This window comes from Tasmannia lanceolata, unplaced genomic scaffold (assembly GCF_043159265.1).
Source record: "Tasmannia lanceolata isolate RefF3 unplaced genomic scaffold, GAP_Taslan_0.1 ptg000018l, whole genome shotgun sequence".
In the NCBI taxonomy this organism is placed as follows: domain Eukaryota; kingdom Viridiplantae; phylum Streptophyta; class Magnoliopsida; order Canellales; family Winteraceae; genus Tasmannia; species Tasmannia lanceolata.
Window position 1 is genome coordinate 55,786,281 of NW_027518695.1, and position 26,655 is coordinate 55,812,935.

At 36.6% G+C, this 26,655-nt stretch overlaps 1 pseudogene across 1 annotated transcript; it reads right to left on the reverse strand.

The window, feature by feature from the left end:
- Positions 1-2,948: 2,948 nt before the first annotated feature.
- LOC143850493 (putative disease resistance protein RGA3) lies at positions 2,949-19,883 on the reverse strand (annotated as a pseudogene). Its single transcript, XR_013236001.1, has 5 exons — positions 16,981-19,883; positions 15,758-16,894; positions 11,601-11,693; positions 5,261-5,358; positions 2,949-3,239 (listed from the first exon to the last, which is right to left on the reverse strand). The product of XR_013236001.1 is annotated as a putative disease resistance protein RGA3 (transcript).
- Positions 19,884-26,655: the final 6,772 nt, after the last annotated feature.

Genomic DNA, 26,655 nt, shown 5'->3' on the forward strand with positions numbered 1-26,655 from the left:
CTGTGTGTGCCTGTGTTTTTAACTCTTGATTATTTAGCCAAAAAAGGCAATGTTTGTGTGAGAATGAGAGAAGTCAATTTAAGTCAACATGTGTGTGCGCTTTTAATTCTTACTTATTTAGAAAGAAAAGAAGTCAATATGCATGTGTGCACCTCTGTTTTTACTATTGCTTATTTAGTAAAAAAGGGCAATGTGTGTGTGAGAAAGGGAGAGAGCCAGAGAGGTGCATGCAAGATGGAAAATTACCAATGCTAAGTTCTAGCAGAAGTTTGCGTATTAAATGCAGCAGAGAAACCTCTCATAGCATTTCATCTTATTATGACTTATGAGTATAGAGAATGTAACCAGTTGCAAACGAAATCATCAGTCAAATACCATTTAAAGCAAACCAACACTAAGAAAGGAAGAAGAATTGAGGAGTTGAATGTCTGAAATTTCAGCTACATGATCAAATATATGAAATATACCAAGTAATGATGACAAGGAACAGCCAGTGATTAATAAGGTCAATTAAAATCATGGTGGCTGGTTTACTTTTGTTAAAGTTAATTGTGCATAGACCTTACTTTCATACATTGATCAAATTCTCAAGTAATTTATACAAAGATTTTTCTTCTTTTTTCAGGATAAGCTAGAAATTATTGAAAAAGGATAACAACAAAAATAAAACAAACACTCTACCAACGGAAAAAGCTCGTAATGGTAAAAAACAAAAAAAGAAATCTCATAAGAAGTAACCATAGAATCCAAAACGGAGCATAAATTCAACGAAGTATCCAAGGTAAATTCGTCCAAATTAGGGTTCCTTTTTTCCTCAAATGAGTAATAGTCAATGGTAGATTAGGCAAGATTAAGATAATTTTTTTTGAGATTTAATGAGAAAATCTGGTAATTTTTGTTTTGGAGAAGAAATTGGTGCAATTTTTGCTTGGTCTCATATTTTACATTTTTCATGGACAAGTATCCTTTCTTTATGCACCTGAAATTCAAGTAAAATTAATTATTTCCTTTGTTTTGTAAGAACAAGAAAGTGAAAAAATGAGGAAGTGAAAGTATACAGAGACTGTGTAAGTCTACTTTTCTTTAAAAATAAATAATGGAGTGAAAACCATTCATAAAATTATTAAAGGCCAAGAGGAGAGATAGAAATGTACCTTCAGCAGAGTAGCCTTTAAATCAGCTTGTGATTTATCCATATTTGGGTGCTGTGTGAAATGTTAAGAGGTAAGGTTCCTTAGCATCCCCTTGGGAAGGGATTTGAGATTATGACATGAGCGGATAGCGAGTTTTATAAGCATGGTAGGAAGCAGTTCTCCTGGTAAGGACACAAGTTGCAGACAGTCATGAATTTTCAAATATTGGATGGAGGTGAGGTTGTTGGGCAAGATCTCGATATTATCAACTACAAGGTGTGTAAGCTTGTTGAGCATCCCCTCTGGCAATGACTTTATTTGAGGACACTTTTTAATTTCCAATCGGTGAAGTTTTGCGATGCCTCATCAAGGGATTTGAGATTATCGCAACTGAAGATATCGAGAGATGTAAGCGTAGCAGGTAGCCTCTCCAATGACTCCAGTTGTGGACACTCAGCAATATGCAATTGATTGAAGGATGTGAGGTTGAGCAAATCATTGGACAGGGACATGAGATTACCACAACTGATGGTCTTGGGAGATAAGTGTCGTGGTTTGTAAAGCAATATAAAAAATGTGTGCAATCTCTTCGATTCATGAAAGGTCTCAAAAATTTGTGAGAAGTCGTCGTGGGGCCACATCACTAACGAATGCAACATTTGCACGGGTATTGCAAGAGTTAATGTCCTCCATTCTAACATATTCATTGCCAGAAATGGATTGTGCAAGGTCATGAATCAAGTCATGCATCATGTAACATGATCCGTACTTTTCAGCATAATATTGAAAGGACCTTCACGTCAATTCATCAAAATACTCGGAACCTAAATCTTACAATCACTTCCTTCCTTCAGGTTGGATAAATCCTTCTGCAATCCATAGCTGGATTAGAGTGTCCTTCTCAAACTTATAATCCTTTGGATATAAACAACAGTACACAAAGCATTGTTTCAGACATGCAGGTAAGTTATCTTATCTAACTTTTAGAATTGGAATAATATTCTTTTCCATCTCTGATATTTCCCACATGTCACTTTTAAGTATATTCTTCCACCTGTTCTCATTAGTGTTTGTGCGTTACCTCCCAGAGCTTCCATTGCCAAAGGCAAGCCTATGAGCTTTTTTGCAATGTCTTTACCAATTGCTATTAAGGTTGGAGGTACATCTGAGCTTCCCAGTGTGAATGCTCATTGTGTAAATAAGGACCAGCTATCATCCTCCGCTAAGCCATCCAAATTATAGACATGCATTGTGCCTATGATACCTGAAACTTCCGGACAAATCCGTAGGGAAAAGTACCAAAATCCGTAGGCAATGGTTTTTCCCTACGGATTTTAGCTTGCACAACTTCCGTAGGCTAGGTGAGGGTAGGGAAAGCCTTTTCCCTGCGGAAGTTAATAAACACTGTCAGTAAATTGTACTTTTCCATACGGCTTTTTCCATAGGCATAGATCATATTTCCCTACGGAATTTCAAAAACATTTGTAGGGAAAAATGTGCTTTTCCCCACAAAATTTCCAAAAAAAATCCGTAGGGACAGCCTTGTCTCTACGAAATTTCAAAATAATCAGTAGGGAAAATGTGCTTTTCCCTACAGAATTTCAAAAAAAAAAAAAAAAAAAAAGCCGTAGGGAAAATGTGCTTTTCCCTACTGAATTTCAACAATAGATCCGTAGGGATAGCCTTTCCTATTTTTTTTAATCCATTAAATATCAATTCTTTGTGACCTAGTGGATCTGTACATTCACACACAGTATATAAAACATCAAAATTTCCACAGTTATAACATCCATTTCCCCCCAAAATATACAAATATATAAAAACTTAACTATTTTAATTGAATATTTTTAAAATTACAAAAATTCATTAGTAACAAAAGTCTCGATATTGTTCCCTCAACTGAACTTGACAAAATACAGCATTGTTAAACATTCATCATCTAATTATTTATATAACACCATCTTCATCATGTCCTCATCATCTCCTCGATCCTCATCATCAATTACTCCAGAATTCCATGTGATTTTCAGTTGAATGTTGAACTCTTTGAGATGGATGGCTGTGCAGGCACTGAACCTCTTTAGGAGCAACGGTATGTGACATATCCTGCCAAACAAAAAGTTAAAAAGAATGAAGTTCTTAACCGATTCTCTGCAAAAATTATATATACAAGAATACACAGCATACATTACGCTTTCAGAATGAATGATCTTCAAAATGAATGATACGGAAACAACTACAACATATAGTAGAAAAAATGCATGCATTGCACATTTATACGACCACAAGAAACACAAGTAATATTAAAAACATCAATGGCCATATTTACAAAAGAGACACATTGGGTAGATTATATATTTTGTTTTATGTAATGCAAGAGTCAAGAAATAGGCTCATTCAATTCATCTCCCTTATATATCACATCATAATATACATTGAAACTAAGCTATGCCCAAGTATCCCATATTGATGATGATACATTGACTTGCCAGCTAAGAAGGGAAGCTATGTGCTGGTCCGCTAAGTCCAATAATCGCATCAGTCATTGCAGAAGAGACTAAAACTTGACCTTGCTGACCATATGCACACCTATAAATGAATATTGCAAACTAATACATGAATTAACTTTCATTTAATGATCCATGGAGGAGCTATTATCTGAATATTCCATCGCATAGTCGCCTTGACAAGAGACAACATCCATGATTCTGATCTCTTTGAAATTTGAGGCTCAAAGAATCCCTCGCGGTCACTATTTTCCCTTTGGTATGGCTTTAAAGAGGATGTGGTCCCTACATAAATTGTCTCCATTAGAGTATGAGTGATTTTTTTTTTTTTTTTTTTTCTGAAACCAATTATCGCAAGAAGACCATGTCTACATTTTACCTGTCAACTCAGACAAGCGAGAGACGAAGTAAACAATACTTGTACAAGCCTAACAAAACAAGCAAGGCAGACCATGCATATCCAGAGTGTACACAGGGACCTATAAAAGAGGATAAGGCTGATAAATTGGTTCAAATGTGGCCATCATTCTTCTCACTATCAAAGATTATCATGCTTGCAACAAAGCAATCGTGGAATTAAATCTTAGAGAGTGTGATATCACCTATTAAGTGCTAGTTCATCATTGACACAATTAGACACCATGGTGTCCAGATGGACAAAAAAAATAATGTTTACGAGTTTGACCACTTGAACTTTAATTAAATGAAGAAATTGGAATTTGATAAGAATCTTGAACTGCCAATTGGAGAGTACCTTGGCACAGCTAGTGCATGGAGCGTCATGCTATATCCACGTTAAATCACTCCCATTACCCATGTCGATATGATAAGGCCTCGGGGGATTCCCAACAACAATGGAGACACAATACAGTCTGTATAGCGTCTAAGACAATAACAATTCAGTTAGAAATAGGAAATGACAGCAAGCATGTTACATAGCTTTCAAAAAGTGTAATTGCAAGCACAAAATCATCTAGAGTGCAGTAGAATAACTACATATAACTAAATAATATTAGAAGACACTATATCATAAACTATAAATGGAGGAATGTGAAGTACCAGAGTGAATAGATTCAGTTATAGAAACAGATGTCTGTCAGATGAGCTCTTAGCTTAAACAATATATCTGAGCATTATAATAGTAACATAATTCATATCACCTTCTAGTATGAGGATTACTCAAGAAATAAATATGTAATGAAACAAGGAAACCTTTTATTTTTTTCTCAAAAGGCTGACAGGTGCCACTTTTACTAACCACAAACCTAAACATCATGAACTTGACATATTCTGGTAGAAAGAACTATGAGGGTCAAGAAAAATGAAAGAGAAGAATAATTGTGAAAACATTAGTCGGCTCACACGGATCATTCGTATGCCACAAACCAGCGGGCGACATGGCATTGCGAATGTTCTAAACAACATTAAGAGGCATTGTGAACTATATCAAACAGAGATGCAGAATTGATGTCCTTAACAATGTAAAAATACCAGTTAACTGAAAATTAATAAGAGCTATATGCTACGGCTGTATAGTTCTCATTATTGGCTAATAGCATGAAGAATGTCAAATAAACCATGATAAAACCTGATGCAGTTCCAAAGGCTTTCACGTTTTACCTGTTGAGAAAGAATACGGAGGGCCTGAACCCTCTTGAAACCATCTGCCAGACTCTTGCTAGGAAATAGGTCTTCCAAAGAACAAAATCATTGAAAACCTGCAAAAGGACACATACATATAATAAGATAAAAAGATTTAAGTTGTAAATAAAGCCACATCAGTGACCAAAAGGATAAGTGGATCAAAATTAAATACCTCGTCTGAAACGGAAAATTAATTTCAGAAAACTCAAATTTCAAAATCAAGTTTGAAGTTATTATGAGCAAAATATCTAAAAGATGGATAAAGTTTTTAGACTCATAAAGTTCCCAGGGAAGTCATGCATTAAAAATGCTAATCATCTCCCTAACAATCTAACAAATGAGGGGCTAACCTCAAGTTGAAGTTCATCATTACTAGGGAAAACAGAATTATAAGGGTATCACCTGTATCTTTTATGACAGTCTACTTGGATGGTTAGGATCATCCATGTATGGTCTGTCCTGCTAGCTAGAATCTGAATCAACCGAATGTAGCACTCATTATGTTAAGTTGGTCGTGCCTTACCATGTATACTTGATCCCATGTGCCCATCAAGTTCCAAATTGGAGTATTAGTCAGACCTACCATATGTCCACATAGTCCAGCAAGAGGGACCCACCATGGTCAGATAGGTGCTTAAAAGATCAAAAGCCTTAGACAGGTCTTATTTCCCAGCTTTGATAGCTTATTAAGATCAAGAAAGAAAGAATTTTAGCTACATTAGTAGCTACCGCTCCTAATTAATTTTGATCATTTAGTTATCACTCTAAAGTGATCCACATACAGGGATATGTATTGTCACCTAGACAAAAAGGAATTTATCATATATGTGAATTAGCTCCCCCTACACACCCCAATTAGCTCCCTGCTATGGAGTACATACATGCTCTATGTTATCTAAAGTTCCATGTGACCAACTTACTATTGCTCATCATTAGCTGCAAGCCGGCATACTGAGAAAGACAGTTAATTCCATCTTTTAGATGAGTGTTATGCACAATCATTTACATACACATCAACCAAACTCGGAACCAGAATAACAATTCTGAAGTCATAAGAATCAAAGATGATCTTTCCTGATCGGATGCATAGGCCACACATGAAAAGAGAGAGGAATACCATAACAGATTTTAGCAGTATATAGTGGGGCTAATCCCTAAGTAAGACATGGGTGTTCCATGAAAAGGGAAGCAAAACTAAGATACAATTCTAACATTTTAATGCAAAACTCCATTGTTATGATACAATTGTCTGAAATGAGATCACAGAGTGAATAAAACCTGTCATATTCAAAATGGACCGTATCAATGGCAAGAAATGCATGTGGATAATGACTATGTTTTTTGGTCACCAAAGGATATCTCCTCAGCTCAAAGTTAGTTACCATTGAAAACAACAAAAAATGACAAAAAGAGTAGCAAAAACACAAACAAAAGAGAAAGTACAGAAATAATCAATGACACACCTGAAACCATAAAACTTTAAAGATGAGGAAAATAAAATCCAAGTAAAAACCCTAGGGTTCTAAGTCCAAAATCCTTCTTATGCAACCCCAAGTCGCTTTCTTACGGGGAGAGTTTTTGATAATCTGATCTGATTTCCATACTAACATCTCTTGCAGCAAAAGTCAATCTCGGTGTATAACAAGGGTTCGGATTTTCAACCCCAAATTTGTGTTTTTCTGCCTAAATTCCTTCCAACCTCTCATCTATCTACCATTTCTTCTTTAGAAAAACCATAAGAAAAGAAAAGGCAGAAACTAGGATTGAATAATAGTCCTAGCATCCAAATTAAAATATAAAATCGATTCAACAAACCATTAGCAAATGAGCATGTGGGTTTTGGGCACCAAAAGAATATTCAAAAAGGTCAATAAAAAGAACAAAAATGCCATTATCATTCACCTGGGCCTTAAATTTAGGGCCTACACATCAGTAGTAGAGCGGCAAAAGAAACCCTAGAAACCCATTTTGCTGTTCAGGAAACAAAATCACAACGAAAAGGAAACAAATACGTAATTAATCTACACTGTTCAGGACGCAAAGACATGATTAATTCCAAACTCACAACGAAAAGGAGAAAGTAACAAACAGAAATCTATGAAATGGTTCCCGAGCAAAGCCTCTTGTGGCAAAAGAAACCCTACCTACGGAAATTTTTTAAGAAGGCAAAACTCGGTATTTCCCTACGAAAAACTACTGATTCCTGTAGGGAAAGGAGTGCCGTAGGCATATCGCTCAGGATTTCCCTACGAATTGCATAGTAATCCTTAGGTAGACACTATATCCCTACAGATAAAACTAACACCTGTAGGGATATGAAGTATTTTCGTACTGATATAAAATGGGTAGGGAAAAGGTGAATTTTTCCCTACTGACATAACTAAAGTCGGTAGGGAAAGCCCAGATTTGTTGTAGTGATTCTACTTCCTTTTGCACCAAAACTGAATGGAGCATGTAGCCTCTGCCAGTCACAGTCATTCCATACATCATCTAAGACGAGTAGAAATCTCTTGCAACTCAATACTTCCTTGAGGTTATCTTGAAGTGGATCGATTTCGTTAAGACAACAACGTTTCTTTGTCATTGATTCAAAAATTGCTTTTGTTATTCTACAAATATCAAAATCTTCAGAGACACAAACCCATCCTCAAACTTGAAAATGATCTTCCACCCTTTTATCATTGTAAATAAGCTGGGAAAGAGTCGTCTTTCCAAGGGCTCCAATTCTGACTATCGGAATAACACATATATCCTTTGACGATGATGATGCAGATTCGTTCGAAACCAACATCAATTTTATTAACTCTTCTTTATCGCTACCCCGACCAAAAACATTTGATTCGTCTATTAACGAACTAATCTGTGATTGCCTTTTTATTCCATGCTACCTCCCCTCATCTCCTTGTTTGAGATGGGGGGAGGTATAACTTGCAACATTCTTTGAACCTTCTCGTATACCTCTTCATCCATGACTCCAAAAGGATGAGAAGCAGCAAATCCTTCCATAATATAACTTTGCATCCAAAGAAGGAATACATGTTACCAAGCCATCAGATTGTATCTTGAGGAATCCAACCAAAGTGGAAAGATAGAAAAAATTGAACAGAAATCCTTCAAAATGAAATTGAGCAGCTAAAAGTATATGCCTTGAAGATTCAGTATTTCCAGCTATGGATCCTACAATTCCTTATAAAGCTCCCTGACAACCCCTTCATCCATCTTGACCTTGGCTAATAGCGTAGATTGGGCCCGGGGACTGATCTTCCCGTTGGCTTTGCTACAACAGTACTCATAGTGTAAGGTCAGCGGGTGGCATAGCTAAATTCCTCATTGAGATGACTGGACAAACTCTCGACCAAATTGTTCCAGCGCAACGATTAATAGCATCCTTGGAACTAATTTCATTGAAGTAGTTAGGGTTCTAATTGAGTGAGCCGTGGATCATAAATGATGAGCGTAGCTTAATTTACCTAATCTCACAACTCAAGAATTTGGATAGAGTTAAGAGAAATGCCTAACTTATAAGAGGACGTAGAGACCAAGTATTGTCATTTCAAATCATAAATCAAGCAATTTTCAAGGTACAACAAAATAATGTCATTTCTCTTATATTATTCTCTAATAGTCCACTTCAAATAGTAAATCAAGCAATTTTCATGGTAAAACAACCCAATAGGGTCCTCTTCAAGTCCAAACTTATGCTCTAACAGAACACACCAGCTGAGAGGTGCCTAAAGCAGCAATGCTTAAGCTATTGGGTACTGAGAGTACTATCATTAGGAGACAGACATTTAATAAGTTATGCAGACATTTACTTTGCAACTCTCCGGATTTTTTATTACATGTTTGGCATCTAGATTTCTTTAGTTTAGATTTTCTACTTGTCAGTAGGAGGTATGGGCCAATATGTAGAGGTTTTTATTAGCAAATTTATAACCTTTTGAACTTCCAATGCAACCTAATAATATAGGTAATCATGGACAGAATTTAATATATTGCTCTGCTCTCATATACAAGAATGCGGGATTGTCAATATATTTCAGTGTTACATTGCAGGCTACATATTCGGATTGTGTCACTACTTACGCTGTTATTTAGTGGTAGGTTAACAATAATATGAATGTCAGTAAATTATTTTTGTATTTGCTAAAATTTGCAGTCTCTCACTATTATGCATTTTTTTAATATATTCATACAGATTCTCTGTTAGTACAATAATGTTTCCTTGAATATAAAGCCAATATCGAAGAATTATTAGAAGTTACAAAGTGAATGCCAGCTCCACGCACTCATAGTGCCACACACCCATATGCCCGAGTATTGGAACAATTGGGATTCATATTGACTGATAGGGTTGTGAAGAGTGGTCCCAACACCTTCGCCAGTTGCTCTGGACCGTGTCTTTGTTTGAGGCTTGGATAACATGGAGTTATCAGCCCCCAAGTTTCCAAAACTGAAAATAAAAAATAATTTATTGAGAATCTGAATTTATTGTCCTATTTTACTACAAGTAAACTAAGTTTTATCCAATATTTTAGAATGTCTTGCAACCATTTTATTCAGTAGGGTGACTAGCCATGTCAACTCAACTCAACTCAAGGTCATGACTAAAACCTGGTAATCTTTTTTAATACAACCAGATGCCCAGGCTACATTATTATTTTAAAGATAAAAATATATCATTTGAAAATAAAACCCTGTGGTACAGCAAAATGGAACGAGATGTCTCAACAAAGAAGATACCAAGCAGGTGACTAAAAAGTACTAACAACTCTATAACCCAACCACTATGCCTAAGAAAAACTAAATCTCAAAGAACCTGCCATCAGGAAAATAGTGCCTGAAACAAAACAGCAGCACAAAATGGATGAAACTTTCGCTGCTTGGATAGATGTAGCAGGATGCGGACAGGAACAACAACCCCTCTGATGTGTACCACCAAGAACTACTGCAAGGGGAGGGTGTTCTCAATGCTCCGCGAAGAGCGCTCCACGCTCTCTCCTTTGGTTCCTATTTGCAGTATCTTTAATAGATGTCGAAATGTAGTTGAAGAATGTTGGACTAAATTTGTATAGATAGAATTCTGACAGCCATTTTGCTAATCTCCAAGGTCCATAGGACATTCTTCTACTACATCAATTGGCGTGGATCACCTTTGACTATAAGATTTAGGAATAGTTCTTCCTTGAAGATACAAAGAGCCACCAAGAGTTCTACTTCGTTGATCTGTTGTAATCTTTGTTTATCTGTTTTCATATATTTAAATATTGGCGTCTCTCCCATGGATGTAGGCACCATTTTCAAACAGCATAAAACACTGTTATCATTATATTAGTGTTTTTGGTTCCTTTTGTACGTGAGATTGAATTAGGCCTGTCAAATTTCTACAACTCCTATTCATCTAGGGTGATTGCGCGCATCTGTAGGGAATAGTTCTGCCCTTAAAATTGGCGTGGGGATACCCTATGTCTTTTAAAAAATAAAAATAATAAAAAAAGATTTCTACAACTCCTATTCATCTAGGGAGCAAAGCTTCCAATGAAATGATGCAAACTATAAATTCATACCATCCAATACGCACAATTGAAGATAAATTGGTGGTAGGATCAACAGCTGAAGAACCCAAAAGGGCTCAACTAGTACGATTTCTAGGGCCGGACAAAACATGGTTTTGGTGTTGAAAAGCATACTACAATTTCTCTGTTGCTTCTGAAGCATCAGTCTTTCAATGATTGTACAAGACTTAGGGATTGTGCCAGTGGCTTTGCATTGCAATCCTGCCCACGTACGCTTTAGTAGAAAGTTACACACAATACACACTAGCAAAGCAAATAAAAATTGTTAACAAAGAAGGAACTTCAAGAAACAATTTTGGCTATGCATCTAGAGGCATTTTACATAGAATTGGTATTTTACATAGAATTGGTAATGGAGATTTCATTATTGGCTATTTGAATTTGTGGTAGCTATTAAGAATATTGCAATTCAACTCTCTGAACTTGTTTCTTCTTCCTTTTTTTTTGTTTCTATTCTAAAAAACGAACCACATATTCGGTCAAAAGACAGTTCACGAGGCTCCTTTTGGAAGTCCTGAAGCATCAGACCAGTATAACAATACAAAAAGAAAGGACAACATGCTGATGGAAGATGCTGTGTTCTTCACTTATTAAATAGACAGAGAAAATAGTTTGTCAGCATCAAAATGTATGCAGATTTATCTTTGTGGTTTGTAAGAAGGAAATCATGAATTGCATAGCAACCAAGCATGACTTTGTTTGTATGGAGGTACCTATTGGTTATTAAATTCTATACTTACATGATGTTCAAGATCCATTCCAGACTGCATATTTAGATAATATGCCATTTGTATTGTTCCATAAGAGAATAGTGCCCGCTGAATTCTCTTAACCTGAATGAAAAGATTAGCATGTAAGTTGACATATATATTACATGAACTTCACGTCAATTTGGCACGTCTTTCTTTGATTTATTGCTTAGATGGAATGCAAAAACATAACAATTTTGAGATAAATAAAGTCATGGAATTTAAAGTTGTAGAAATCTACAGGATGAAAATTCTTTTCGCTGCATGTTCAACTAAAGCAACATCTAAACAAGTAAATAATTCAAATGATAAGGGTATTCAGAAAAACATAACTGAATAAAAAAGAATTGAATGACCTTGTACTCATAGAACATGGAAGAGTCTACAGTAAGGCAATAACAAAATTTTGGTAAATTTTTTGAAGAAGGAGAGTATGATCTGTGTGGAATTTCCATTTTTGGAGAGAGATGGATTAGGGTTTTGAAAAGAAGATGGAATTGAGAACTATATAGAAGAGGAAAAAAGATCTATGGCTTCGAAGGGTGTAAGAAGGAAAACTATGTATCTAATACGAGGTTAAACTCAATCCCTTGTTAAGGGAACTTGATCCCTATGCTATGGAATGGTGTAATATCATCTATAGTCATATAAGAGAGAGAGAGATAGAGGAGAGAAATCCTCCATAGGGGAGAATAATCTATTTTTCTTTGTTCTATTAATGAGCTTGACAATGTATTTTGCATAAAAGAAATTACCAAAAAACTAAAATACCATAATAAACAGAAATGCTCGCTAGTGCAGAATGTTCAACAATATCAAACTAAGAAGTGGCTAGATCAAATCCGAATCAACTCGGGTAATGAATGGAAAGACCACATTCAAGGCAAAACAGAGTCTTATTGGATGGCTTCTGATGCAAGCTACTTTTGTTTTTTATGAACTTGAAATTCCAATAAAATCTATCCGTGCATGTGCGTGTGTGTGTGTGTGTAAGATGAAAAATAACAGAGTTTTGATGCTCAGCTCTACCAGAAGTTAAGCATAAAGAATGTAATCAATTGCAAATGAAATCATCAATCAAATAACATGTAAACCAAACCAACACTAAATAAAACGGAAGAAGATTTGAATAGTTGAATGCCTAAAATTTCAGCTACAAGATGAATTAATATGAATGATACCAAGAAATAATGACAAGGAACAACTAATGAGTAGTAAGGACAATAAAAATCCATGGTGGCTGGTTTGACTTTGTTAAAAGTTAATTATGCATAGATCTTACATTCATACAATGATGAAATTATGAAGTAATGTATACAAAGATACTTTTTCTTTTTTCAAGGATTAGTTGAAACTTATTGAAAAATGAAAACAAAGAAAGTACAACAAACACTCCACCAAGGAACAAAAATCAAATGGCCCAAAACAGAGCATAAATTCAATGAAGAATATAAGGTAAATTCATCCTAGTTAGGGTTTCTTTTGTCTCAAACAAGTCATAATCTACTTTATATCAGGCAAAGGCCAAGACAAAAATTTTTGAGATATAATGAAAAAATTAAAGAAATGATTGGATTGGGGAGAAGAAAGTGGTGTAATTTTCACCTTGCCTTTTCTTTTAATTTTTCATGGATGAGTGTCCTTTCTTAATGAACCTGAAATTCCAGTAAAATTAATTATTTCTTTTGTTTTGTAAGAAAGTGAAACAAAGAAAATGAGGAAATGAAAAGCAATAGAGAGAAATCGAGGTTTACTATTCTTTAGTCCCAACTGATACTTTTGACTAACCTCGGTGAATGGATAAAGGCATCCAAAAATCATGGAGAAGGGGAAACATATGGAAACAGGTAGGGATCAATTTTTTTTTTATATAAAGGTAAGCTAGGATATAACCTCCAACTTCTTTATCATTCTTTATTTGGTAGGCCTAAACTAAAAGAGTAAGTGAGATTTTGAAATAAATTGGAGAAACTTTAGGGCAGTAAAAAGTTGCAACTAAGAAAGGTCCAATAAAGCATTTTAAGTTAACATGTATGTTTGTGTGTGCGCGCTTTTAACTATTTCTTATTTAACAAAAAAGAAGTCAATATGCCAGTGTGTTTGTGTGTCTATATTTTTAATTTTCCTTATTTAACAAAAAAAATCAATGTGTGTGTGTGTGTGAGGAAAAGGGAGAGATAGAGAAAGAGGTACATGCAAGTTGGAAAATTAATTAAATGTTGATGCTAAGTTCTAATAGAAGTTGGTGTAACAAATGCACAAGAGAAACCTTTAGACACCACTCCATCTTCTTATAAGCATATGGAATGTAACTATTTGCAAACTAAATCACCAATAAAAAAGATACAAAGAAATGATGACAAGTAACGACCAATGGATAGAAAGCTCAATAAAAATCCATGGTGGCTTGTTTGACATTGTTAAAGTTAACTGTGCATAGATCTTAGTTACACACATTGATCAAATTCTTAATACAGACAGTTCTTTTCTTCTTGAGAAACTGAAACTAATTGAAAAAGAAGAACAGAGAAAAATAAAACAAATACTGCACCAAGGGAAAAAGCCACTAAAGGAAAAGAAAAGGAAATCCCATAAGAACCAAAGCAGCCAGAACAGTGCTTAAATTCAGCGATGGGTACTCAGTAAATTCATTCCAGTTGGATTCTTTTTGTTACAAAAAAGGTAACAATTTATTGTAGACTACTAGGTAAGTAAAATTGAAAATAAATGGCGAAGAATGTATGAACCACTCTTTTAGCATCATCAACTAATGTCAGATTTGATTTTAGAGAAGAAAAATTCAACCCAAACATACAACAAAGAAAAACATTTAACCAACTTCGAACCATGTAAGATAGAATTTTGTAAGGGCATCTAAAATTTCTTTGAGTAGATTTTTTTTCCAGCATCATGTTGTTCCATCCTAATCCATAGAACTAGAACAAAGAGCATTCTACTAGCATCAAATCAACTAATTTTGAATTTGATTTTAGATTAAAATATCTCAACCTAGACATACCGCATTTAAACCTCCTTTGAACTATGTAAAACATAATTTTGTTTTGGAACTGCAATTTTTTTTTGAGTTTATGTGTTTGCCAGCATCATGGTGTTCCATACTAGGCTAAAAAACTAGAATAGAGAGTTTCGAATTTGGGTTTCTGTTTACTGACCGTAAGGAATAGAAGTATGCATCTTTCTCAATGCATTCATTTTTTAATCTCTTTTGAGGTTCTTAAGCATTACTAATTTGAATGTTAGGCATGTATGTGTTCCTTGTCTTGTCTCTTGAGATTTTACGTGCACCAATGGGGTTCCCACATTTTATTGATCAAGAATTTCAAAAGTTTCTACTGCATGAACGCTTTGGGTTGGAGAAGAAAGTCATTGGATATTTGCTTTGTCTTATTGTTTTCATTTTTCATGGATAGGTGCACTTTCTTTATGAACTTGAAATTCCAATAAAATGTGTGTGTGTGTGTGTGTGTGTGTGTGTGTGTGTGTGTGAGGGGTAGATTCAAGATGAAAAATTAAGATAGTTTTGATGCTCAGTTCTAACAGAATTTTAGGGAATGCAATCAATTGCAAATGAAATCATCAATCAAATAACATTTAAAGCAAACCAATGCTAAATAAAAATAAAGAAGATTTGAAGAGTTGCTACATGATCAATTAATATGAAAGATACCATAGAGTTCAAAACAGAGCATAAATTCAATGAAGCATGTAGGGTAAATTCATCCTAGTTAGGGTTCCTTTTGTCTTAAACAAGTCATAATCTACTGTATGGGAAGACTAAGACAAGAAATTTTGGGATATAATGAGAAATTAAAGAACCTGAAAAAAAAATCTCTTTATGAGCCTGGAATTCCAGTAAAATTAACTGTTTCCTTTGTTTTGTTTTGAAAGAGAGAAAATGAGGAAATGAAAAGAGATAGAGAGAAATTGAGGTTTACTATTCTTTAAAATAAATAATGGATTGAAATCTATTCATATGATTAATAAAATCCAAGAGCCCTCATTTGGGATTGAACCTCTAGCTCAATGGTTAAGGCTTTTTCATCACAACCTGGAGGTCGGAGGTTCAATCCCATCTTACATACCAAAAAAATATAAAACAAAAGCCAAGAGGAGAGACAGTCATGCACCTTCTCCAGAGTAGTCTTCAAACCCACGAGTTATTTATCCATATGAAGGGGATGTGTGAGATATTGGGCCAATATTGGCCTCCGTCCTTTTGACACTGTTTCTTTACTTCCGGACAGCCATAAATATGTAATTCCTGAAGCGTGGTGGGCAGCCCTTCCTCCGGCAAGGAAAGGAGTTGAGGACACCGATCAATCCTGAATGTTTTGAGGGAGGTGAGGTTCTTCAACATCCCCTTGGGCAGGGATTTCAGATTATCACACGAAGAGATATAGAGGGTTTTAAGCGTGGTGGGCAGCCCTTCCTCCGGCAAGGAAAGGAGTTGAGGACACCGACTAATGGTCAATGTTTCGAGGGAGGTGAGGTTCTTCAACATCCCCTTGGGCAGGGATTTCAGATTATCACACCAAAAGAAACCGAGGGTTTTAAGCGTGGGGGGCAGTAGCATGCTTGGAGAGAATTCGGGTTGTGAACATTTAGAAATATTCAAGGTTTGGAGGGATGTAAGGTTTTTAGAAAAGATCTTAACATTATCAACTGAGAGATATGTAAGCATGTTGAGCGTTCCCTCTGGAAACTGCTGCATTAGAGGGCACTTTTTAATTGTCATTGTACGGAGGCCGATGATGTTTGGCAATGACTCTAGTTGTGGACGCTTATAAATATATAATTGTTCGAGGGAGGTGAGGTTATTACCCATCCCCTTGGATAGGGATTTGAGATTAGGACAGTCGGAGATCGAGAGAGATGTAAGCGCGGTGGGTAACTCCTCCTCGCCTGCCAATGACTCCAATTGTGGACAATTTCTAATTTCCAAAATTTTGAGGGACGTAAGGTTGTTGAAAATCCCCTTGGCCATGGATTTGAGATTAGAACATGAGGATATCTCAAGGGATTGAAGAGTGATGGGCAGTTCCTCCAATGACTCCAATTGCGGACAAATTCTAATCTCCAATTTTTTGAGGGACGTAAGGTTGCTGAAAATCCCCTTGGACATGGATTTCAGATTAGAACATGAGAATATCTTAAGGGATTGAAGAGTGACAGGCAGTTCCTCCTCTGGCAAGAATGGGCATTGAGTAACCAAGTCCAGATGTTGGAGGGAACTCAGTTTTCCTAGCGTAGGCGTACACTTGAGGCTATCACAACCGTTGTATATATCGAGAGATCTAAGCGTGAGGGAAGGCCCTCCTCGTCGTCTCCCAATGACTCGAGTTTAGGACACTGGTAAATTCTTAAATATTGGAGAGAAGGAAGGTCATGCAACCCGACCTCCTTTGGCCAAGACACCAACTCATTACAGTTACTGACCTCCAATCTCTTAAGTGCGGTTAAGGGTTGAAGAAATCCAGGGGGTAAGGATATCAGGCCTTTAATAGAGCGAATTTGTAATGACTTTAGAGTAGTGAGGCAAGGAAACGAGGCCAATACCATCTCATTACAGTCTCGTAATACCAAATCATTAATGGATGAGAGGTGGGGAAATCTCTGCAGCTTAGGACAATTTGATATTTTTAGTGTACCAAGGCATGGCATGTCTCCTTCCCTTGTTCCACACCATTCCTCCAAATTTGGCATGTCTTCCAGCACTAACTCCTCCAATGATGGAAAACCCTTAATAACCTTATTGGACGCACCGATAAACTCACCTTTAATATGTTTCAATCCATCCATTCCATCAATCTTGAGCTTCTTGAGGAAAGGTAGCTGCCCAAGGGGTGGAAGTTGTTGGCAATTCAAACATCCAACGAGACTAACAGTGTTCAGATTCGTCAAATTACCGCTCATCATCCACCTGGGGAAACTAACACCACCATATGATAAAATCTTTAGGGTTTTGAGGTTGGTGTGAGTTTCGAGCCCTTCAAGTACCTCCTCATCAACTGCAACATCTCGTGGATTATTATTGCTCCATCCCAACGTTAACTCATCAAGGTGCTGTTTCTTCTTAAAATTGGCTTCCTTGCATTCCTTCCCATCTATCACATTCTCTAAATTTGAAATGTGAATAGCTCCCCTCAACTCTGTCAAGTTCTTTAACTCCCTTATTCCACATCCACTTTCTTTGCCCGCAACAAATTTAGTCAGTGTTTGAAGACTTATTAATTTCCCAAGTTCTGGCGGCGTACGAATCTCACAACCCCAAAATGCAAGATGCCGTAAGTTAATTAGGTTGCTGGTAGACTTTGGTAACTCAACAAGTAGCATGCAATCACCGAGTTTTAGTGTTTGCAGATTATACAGGCTACCTATTGATTCAGGCAAGGTTGCAATATTTGTATGAGAGAGATCAAGGTACCTCAAATATTTTAATTCGCCAATAGAATCCGGCAATTCTCTGATATAAGTACCACCCAAATCTAACACCCGTAAGCATCTCAATTTTAGGAAGAAATCATGAGCAACTTGCTTAGTGAGTGTTTCGTACCATGGCGGTAGCAGAAATGTGCGCAACCTCTCAGATCCACGAAAGGACTCGAAAATTCGTGAGTGTTCATTGCATTGCCATATTGATGCACGACGAACCTTTGCAGCGATATTCGAAGAGTCGATGCTATTTTTTATTCTGAAGTATTCATCACCAGAAATGGATTGTGCAAGGTCATGATTTAAGTCATGCATCTTGTAGCATGATCCGTAGAGCTCTCTAGAATATTTAAAGAACGACCTCCATGTCAAGTCATCAAAATAGTGAGTGCCTATGTCTTCCAATCGCTTCTTAGATTGGATAAATCCTTCTGCAATCCAAAGTTGGATTAGAGTGTCCTTATCAAATTCATAATCCTTTGGAAACAGGGAGCAGTACACAAAACATTGTTTCAGATATGCAGGTAAATGATCGTAGCTAAATTTTAATATTGGAATAATATCATTACTCATCTCTGATATTTCCCACATTTCACTTTCAAGGATATTCTTCCACTTGTTCTCATCTGTATTTGAACGTAAGAGACCTCCAAGAGCTTCTATTGCCAAAGGCAACCCATTGCACTTTTTCACCATCTCTTTTCCAATTGCTACTAAGTTTGGAGATACATCTGAGCTTTCCACTATGAATGCCCGTCCTCTAAACAAGGACCAGCTGTCATCCTCGTCTAAACAACCCAAATTATAGTCGGGAATTGTGCCCATGATTCTAGCAACGGTTGAACTCCGTGTAGTAACTATAATTCTGCTCCCTTTTGCCCCAAAACTGAATGGGGACTGTAGCCTCTGCCAGTCATTAGGATTGTCATGCCATACATCATCTAAGACGAGTAAAAATCTCTTGCCACTCAATTCTTCCTTGAGGCTAACTTGAAGTGGATCGATTTCGTTCAGAGCACAAGGTTTCTTTGTCACTGATTCCATAATTGCTTTTGTTAGTCTACACATATCAAAATCTTCAGAGACGCAGACCCATCCTCGAACTGGAAAATGATCTCCCACGCTTTCATCATTGTAGATTAGTTGGGCGAGAGTTGTCTTTCCGAGGCCCCCAATGCCGACAATCGGAATAACAGATATATCCTTGGACGAAGATGATGAGGACGATGATGATGCGGATTCATCCAGTAGCAATTTTACTATCTTCTCTTTATCCTTATCCCGACCGAATATATTTGATTCGTTTATTAAGGAGCTAGTCTCCATCTTCTTGTCTGAGATGAAGGTCATGCCTCTCCTTTGCAATTTTATCCAGTCTCTCCTGAATTTCCTTTATCTTCTGTACGATCGTCTTATCTCGAGACAAAAATGGGATGGAATTATAAAGAACACAAAAGAAGTTGTATACCTGATGCTTCCTCTTTCTGAATTGATTTCCGCCTTCCAATTTTAATCTGAGCACGTCCGTTGCAAACTCTTCCACTACATCATCAGCGTCGTATGCAACATCCTTAAGCTTTCGAAGCCAATCTTTCACTTCATTACTCGTTACTTGCTGTTCTTCAGCATCTTGAAGTACAGCTTGAATTGTGGATAATGTGCTGGAAAGGTTTTTGATCTCCTCATCAATACCCCACAGTAATTTAATCTCTTTTATGGATTCCTCCAATTTGCCAACGATTGAATCAACAAGAGGGGATAGTAAGTAATCCGCCATACCTTGTTCTAGTATTGCAGAGACAAACTAACAAATCGTGCTTCAAAAAACAAGAAAGATTAGAATTTGGGCTGTACCTTCCATTTTTAAAATTTGGGGTGAATTCATACATAGAGGGGGGTGAAATTATCACTCCCGGAAAGAAAAGTAAGTTTGAGTGTGACTGCCAGACGAACAAGAAAAAGAATGCAATAATTCATCTTTGAGATTTATGTGGCGAGCAAGGAGCACCACACAGAGAAAAAAAAATCTAGCTACACGTTCTTATCATGGTCAGAAGATTAGAAAACTAAGAAATCATGACCAGCAATCGGATATAGATTGATCTGAACCGTTGGGCCTTACTTTGGATCTCAATGCACCAAAATTATTGCAAATCGTCGATTCTTAACATCACGTGAACTGGTATGCAATGGATGGCTCCGATAAGTTAAAGATGGGACCCATAATGCTCTAGGGATCTTATAATAGGCCCCATAGTCAATTGATCTGAACCGTTCACTTGATTGACCTTGCTTTGGATCTCCTCTACAAATTTAAACCTCCGGGGCGTAGTTGGTGAACATTAAAGGCAGTGTCAGAGTTGAAAATGTCATAAAGTTGAGGGGGTGTAACTGTATTTTTTCCAAAAGATAAATATGCAATAATTTATGGGAATTGATATTTCCGCTCCACCTTTAGACCAGTCCACTCCAAGTTGGAGTGGATTAGTCTAAAAGTGGAGCGGAAATATCAGCTCCCTAATTTATCTATGAGTTATATGTGTGGAGCAAGGAGCACCACACAAAAAAATCTAGCTAGACGTTCTTATCAAAAACTAAGAAATAATGACCAGCAATCCTATATATGTTGATCTGAACTGTTCACTTACGGGCATTGCTTTGGATCTCAATGCCCCCAAAATAATGCAAATCGTCTAATCTTAACATCACATTGACTGTCAAAAACAGCAAAGAGGGTATGGAATGGATGGCTCCCATAAGTTAAAGATGGGACCCATAATGCTGTAGTTATCTCATAGTAGGCCCCATATTGATCAATTGATCTGAACCGTTCACTTGATTGACCTTGCCTTGGATCTCCTACATGTATGCCTCAAAAATCATACAAATCTTTCCATCTTGACATTGCAGAGACTGTCAAAAATAACAAGACCCATCAAATGAATGGCTCAGATTAGTTAGTGATGGGACCCATACTGTCATTCATTTGATGGGGAGATTTTTACTAATCAAATGGGGCCCATGTAAGCACTAGTTAATGTCACTGTTCCGTGTGGCCGACAAGGAGAATCAAACAATAGCAACCCACTTTAAAAAAGCAAAGTTTGATTGGGCGACTTTAATACCCTGGTCCCAACAAGTGGTATCAGAGCTAGGGCGTGGTAACCCCGGTATGCCTCCGAGGATGGAAAAGTCCCTCGGGGAAGAATCTTGGTAACCCTGATATGCCTCCAAGGGTGAAAAAATCCCTCAGGGTAGTTCCCACGTTGCCTCCGCGTGGAGGGGCGAGATTGTCCACGGTGCTTCCACATGGAGGGGGAGATTGTTGGGGGGTTCCACGTGAAAGCAAAATAGTCCCACATCGGAAAAGTGTAATGATGTGGATGGGTTTATAAGGGAATGGGTTCCCTCCCCTTAACAAGCTAGCTTTTGAGGGCGAGTTCTACCCGGGTCCCAACAGAATCAAAGATGAAATAATTCATCTACCCCACTCATGTGCTCAAGCCAACGAGCACGTTAGAAAAAAGCCAGGGTGGCTCACTTGAAGAGAGAAAAAAAATCTTTGTACAAGTTTCATCCCTGCTCACGAGAAATAATTGGGCAAAACTTAGAAAAAAGTATAGATCGATCGAAAGCACCAAAACAAGATTAGAACTCTAAGGCTCAATTTTGTATTTTGAGAACCGATTGTGAGTCCAAAACTGATTATTGGACTCAAATTTATGTTTAATTTTTAGTCCATTAATCAGTACTCAAAATCCAACACAAACAGGGCATAAAATAACCGCGAAGCTGACATTAGAAATGTATTGAGAGATGCAAAATCTGCAACAACTAATTAATTCAACTAGAGTATAAGATTCAAAGCAGCGAGATGATAAATTTGTACCCCCCGAGGATAATTTGCACCCCTCTACTATGAATTGATGTTAAAATTTGTAAAAAGAAGGTTATGTGCAAGACTTTAATGCTTTTTGACATCGATTCCCATTAAAGGGGTGTGAATTATCCAAGAGGGGTGCAAAATTATCATAACCCTTCAAAGTATTTAGAAATATTGATAAGGATGAAGATACATTCGTCAAAGGAGGTTCCAGGTGAGCACCACATTTGTTCATCTGATAGGATCCGTCAATCGAACCCCACCTTGATCAAATGACTAGCTTCTTCGTTCTATTGGGCCTCATTTAGACCGTTTGTTTTAGATTTTGAGAATTGATTTGAGTCCGAAAACTGATTATTGGACTCAGATTATTGGACTCAGAATGGTGTTAAAATTTTAGGTCGATAATCAATTTTGGACTCGGTCAATTCTCAAAATCCAAAACAAAAGGTGCCTAAGCTATTGATTTCATAAGACTTAATCTTATCGAAAAGATGTGTAGTTTGCAACCCAAACCTAGAGTTAAGAGAAAGAAATTGCTAGACGAAGTCTCTTAGGCTGTTTTTTAATATGCAATGTTCATATGATAGGATCCATTGATCTGACCTACTAAAAAATTGTTGATTGGGATGTTCGTTCATCGAAGAACCAGTGAATGAAGCAACGAACTAACAAATCGTGATTCAAAAAAAAGAAGCAAGTTTAGAGCACTAAGATGGTTGCTCCTCTAGACCATGATAATAACTCAGAAAGCCTCTGATTTTATTTTAGCACAGAGAACCTCTTTCAATGGGCAAAAACAAGTAATGGATAATTCTTTTGACGCAAAATGGGTGTTAAACTAAGAAATAATGACTAATAATCGGATATAGATTGATTTGAATTGTTGGGGCTTGCTTTGGATCTCCATGCCCCAAAATTATTGCAAATCGTCGATTCTTAACATCACGTCGACTGGTATGAAATGGATGGCTCCCATAAGTTAAAGATGGGACCCATAATGCTCTAGGGATCTCTTAGTAGGGCCCATAGTCAATTGATCTGAACCATTCACTTGATCACCTTGCTTTGGATCTCCTGTACATGCCCCAAAATTCATACAAATCTTTCTATCTTGACCTCACATAGACTATCAAAAATAGCAAGACCCATCAAATTCATACCATCTCAAATCGATAGTAAAGCACGAGTGGAGAGATTTTTACCAATCAAATGGGGCCCCTTTAAGCACTAGTTAATGTCATTGTTCCGTGTGGCCGACAAGGAGAATCAAACAATAGCAACCTCACTTTAAAAAGGAAAAATTTCCATGTGACGTCGGAAAAATAGGGAAATGTCCGATTGAAGTCACTGAATTTGCAGATATCTATTTGGTGTTGAGGCCCAATTCCCGCCTGAAAAATGGACCAAGATGCCCCTTGTCAAATCAAAAAGCTTTTTACTTACTTCCCTTGCAAGTAAACCATGTTTTCATCTTCTTCTTCACTACACGACATTTTTACAAGAAGAAAGAAGAAAACCTCAACTATATAATCACCATGTTTTCATCTTCTTCTTCACTCCAAGCTATTTTTACAAGAAGAACGAAGAAAACCACAACTGCATAGTCACCATGTTTTCATCTTCTTCACTCCAAGCCATTTTGACAAGAAGAAAGAAGAAAACCTCAACTGTATAACCACCATCTTTTCATCTTCTTCTTCATTCCAAGCCATTTTTTACAAGAAGAAAGAAGGAAACCTCAACTGTATTCTTTCAAAACATGTAGAATTCGAATTCCTTTTACCTTGTGTTTCTCTCTCTCCTCCTAAATAGATTAGTGGAAGTTTTTTTTTTCAGTTTTTTTATGTCACTGGTTTTTCCTGCTTACTTTCCGGGGAAGATGGTGAGTTACATTGATAATCCATCGTTTAGACTTGATACCCCCTGTAAATATTGGATAACCCCCATTTATATTTGGAAACGTTATTTTTCTTATGATCTGAAACCTATTTTAAAACTAATAACTGATATTTGGATTTTTTTAGTTTCTTTTTGGTGGTGTGTTCTGAAGAATTTAGTATGGTATAAATTGATAACCTCAATAAAGAATTGGATAACCCTTGTTTCTAAATGGATAACCTCTGTATAGAATTGGATAACCTCAGTATAGAATAAACCTCAGTATAGAGTTGGATATCCTCAGTATAAATTGAAAACCTCTGTATAATAGGATAACCCTTGTTTCTTAATAACCAGTTGATAGGCCCTACTTAAAGTTAATAAGCAGATGATAGGCCCTTTTTGAACCTGGCATAAAATATGTATAACTTGGCATCCCATATGTTTAACTTGGCATCCCTTATGCATAATTGGATAGCCCTTGTCTATAATAGGATAACCCATCTGTATGATAGGATAACCATTGTATTATACTTAATACCAGATGATAGGCCCTCTTTGAACTTGGCATACCATATGTATAACTTGGCATCCCATATGTTTAACTTGGCATCCCTTATGTATAATTGGATAAGCCTTGTCTGTAATAGGATAACCCCTCTATATAATAGAATAACCCATGTTTGTACTTCATACCAGATGATAGGCCCTCTTTGAACTTGGCATACCATATGTATAACTTGGCATCCCATATGTTTAACTTGGCATCCCTTATGTATAATTGGATAACCCTTGTGTATAATAGGATAACCCCTCTCTATGATAGGATAACACTTGTTTATACTTAATACCAGATCATAGGCCATCTTTGAACTTGGCATACCATATGTATAACTTAGCATCCCATATGTTTAACTTGGCATCCGTTATGTATAATTGGATAAGCCTAGTCTATAATAGGATAATCCCTCTCTTTGATAGGATAACCCTTGTTTATAAAACAAACATAAGACTGCACGGAGCTTCGTACGTTCTACTGGACTTTTTTAAAAAACAAACATAAGACCGCACGGAGCTCAGTGTAAACCCACGGAGCTCCGTACGTTCTACTGAATTTTTAAAAAAAACAAACAGAAGAACACACAGAGCTCCGTGTAAGTCCATGGAGCTCCGTGCACACTACAAGTTCTTTTTAAAAACAAATAGAAGCTCCCACGGAGCTCCGTGGAAAGGCTTTTCTCTAGTTTTCTTGGTTTCTAAAAATTACAGATTTGAGCACCCAATTGTGCCTATACAGATTACAGATCTCAACACACAATGGTGCTTGTTCAGCACTTCACTTACACACCCAAAGAATAGAGATTTCAGCACCCAATAGAGTACACATCCATCACCTATTCTCTGTCACACAAATTCACCTGTTTCAAACCTGCATTTCAAACCTGTTTCAAACCTGTATAAAACAACTCAAGTGCATGGGCAAAATCTGAATCAATTACCAACATCCGACAATGTAAGAAGAGGAGTTGCATTTCAAACAACTCAGTGAATGTTTACAACAACTCAATCAATTGCATTTCAAACAAATCAGTGAATGTTTACAACAACTCAATCAATTGAGGATAACAGGTTATCAATTCAACTTCTGTAGATCAATGTTTACGATGTCACAATCCTTTACACAAAAAAATATTTACAACAACTCAAAACACAACGTATACAAGAAGTCAACCTACAACATCTGACATATCAACACTCTCCAAACTCCCCCTTTAGAAATCTTTGACAAAGAGCCTGACGCATGTGGGGATGTCTGCAGGGCCTAAATTCATCAAATGATTGAAGGGAGTCTTCTTCATAGCATTCTTATGCCATTCCCTCAGCTTCATCCTCCCCATAGCAGCTGTAAAACATGCAGGTGAACATCGTACCGGGACATTTTTAACATGCATGCCAGGTTAAGTCATCAATCAACAAAAAAAAACTACTAACACATCAAATAGTAAACTACAATAGAGTACAATTACAGGTCTCTTCCCTTCCTTCTGTCTCCCCTCCCTTCTTTCTCCCTTAGCCATATAACAAATCAACAAATATATCGAGGTCTGTACAAATATCAACAAAAATTTATAAACATTCCACATTAAAGAAACAAATAAATGAATTCAAAGATACAAATAAATGAATTCCTTCAAATTATGTTGCCTTCTAACTTGACTGGACTGAATTCATTCAAGATACAAATAAATGAAAAAAAAACCCACATTAGAGATTAAAAGAACTGAACTGAATTCATTGCCAACATAATCAATAAACAAAACTCACATCAGAGAGGGCTTATCAAAACAAACATATGAAAATGACAAATAGAAGAACAAGAAGAAGAAAGAAGGGTTTTTTTGGTGGTTTCATGCCAGATGTATAAACAAATAATCTATTAGTTTGCCTATTCGTATTAACTCACAAATAATTCAAATGGAGAATCTAACGGCAAGTGCAATCAAAGGACAACTCTAGAATGTAAGTCAAACCTCTCAGGTTATCCAATTATAAATAAGGGATTCCAAGTTAAACATATGGGATGCCAAGTTAGACATATGGTATGCCAAGTTCAAAGAGGGCCTATCATCTGGTATTAAGTATAAACAAGGGTTATCCTATCATAGAGAGGGGTTATCCTATTATAGACAAGGGTTATCCAATTATACATAAGGGATGCCAACATAAACATATGGGATGCCAAGTTATACATATTGGTAAGCCAAGTTCAAAGAGGACTTATCATATGGTATTAAGTATAAACAAGGGTTATCCTATCATAGAGAGGGG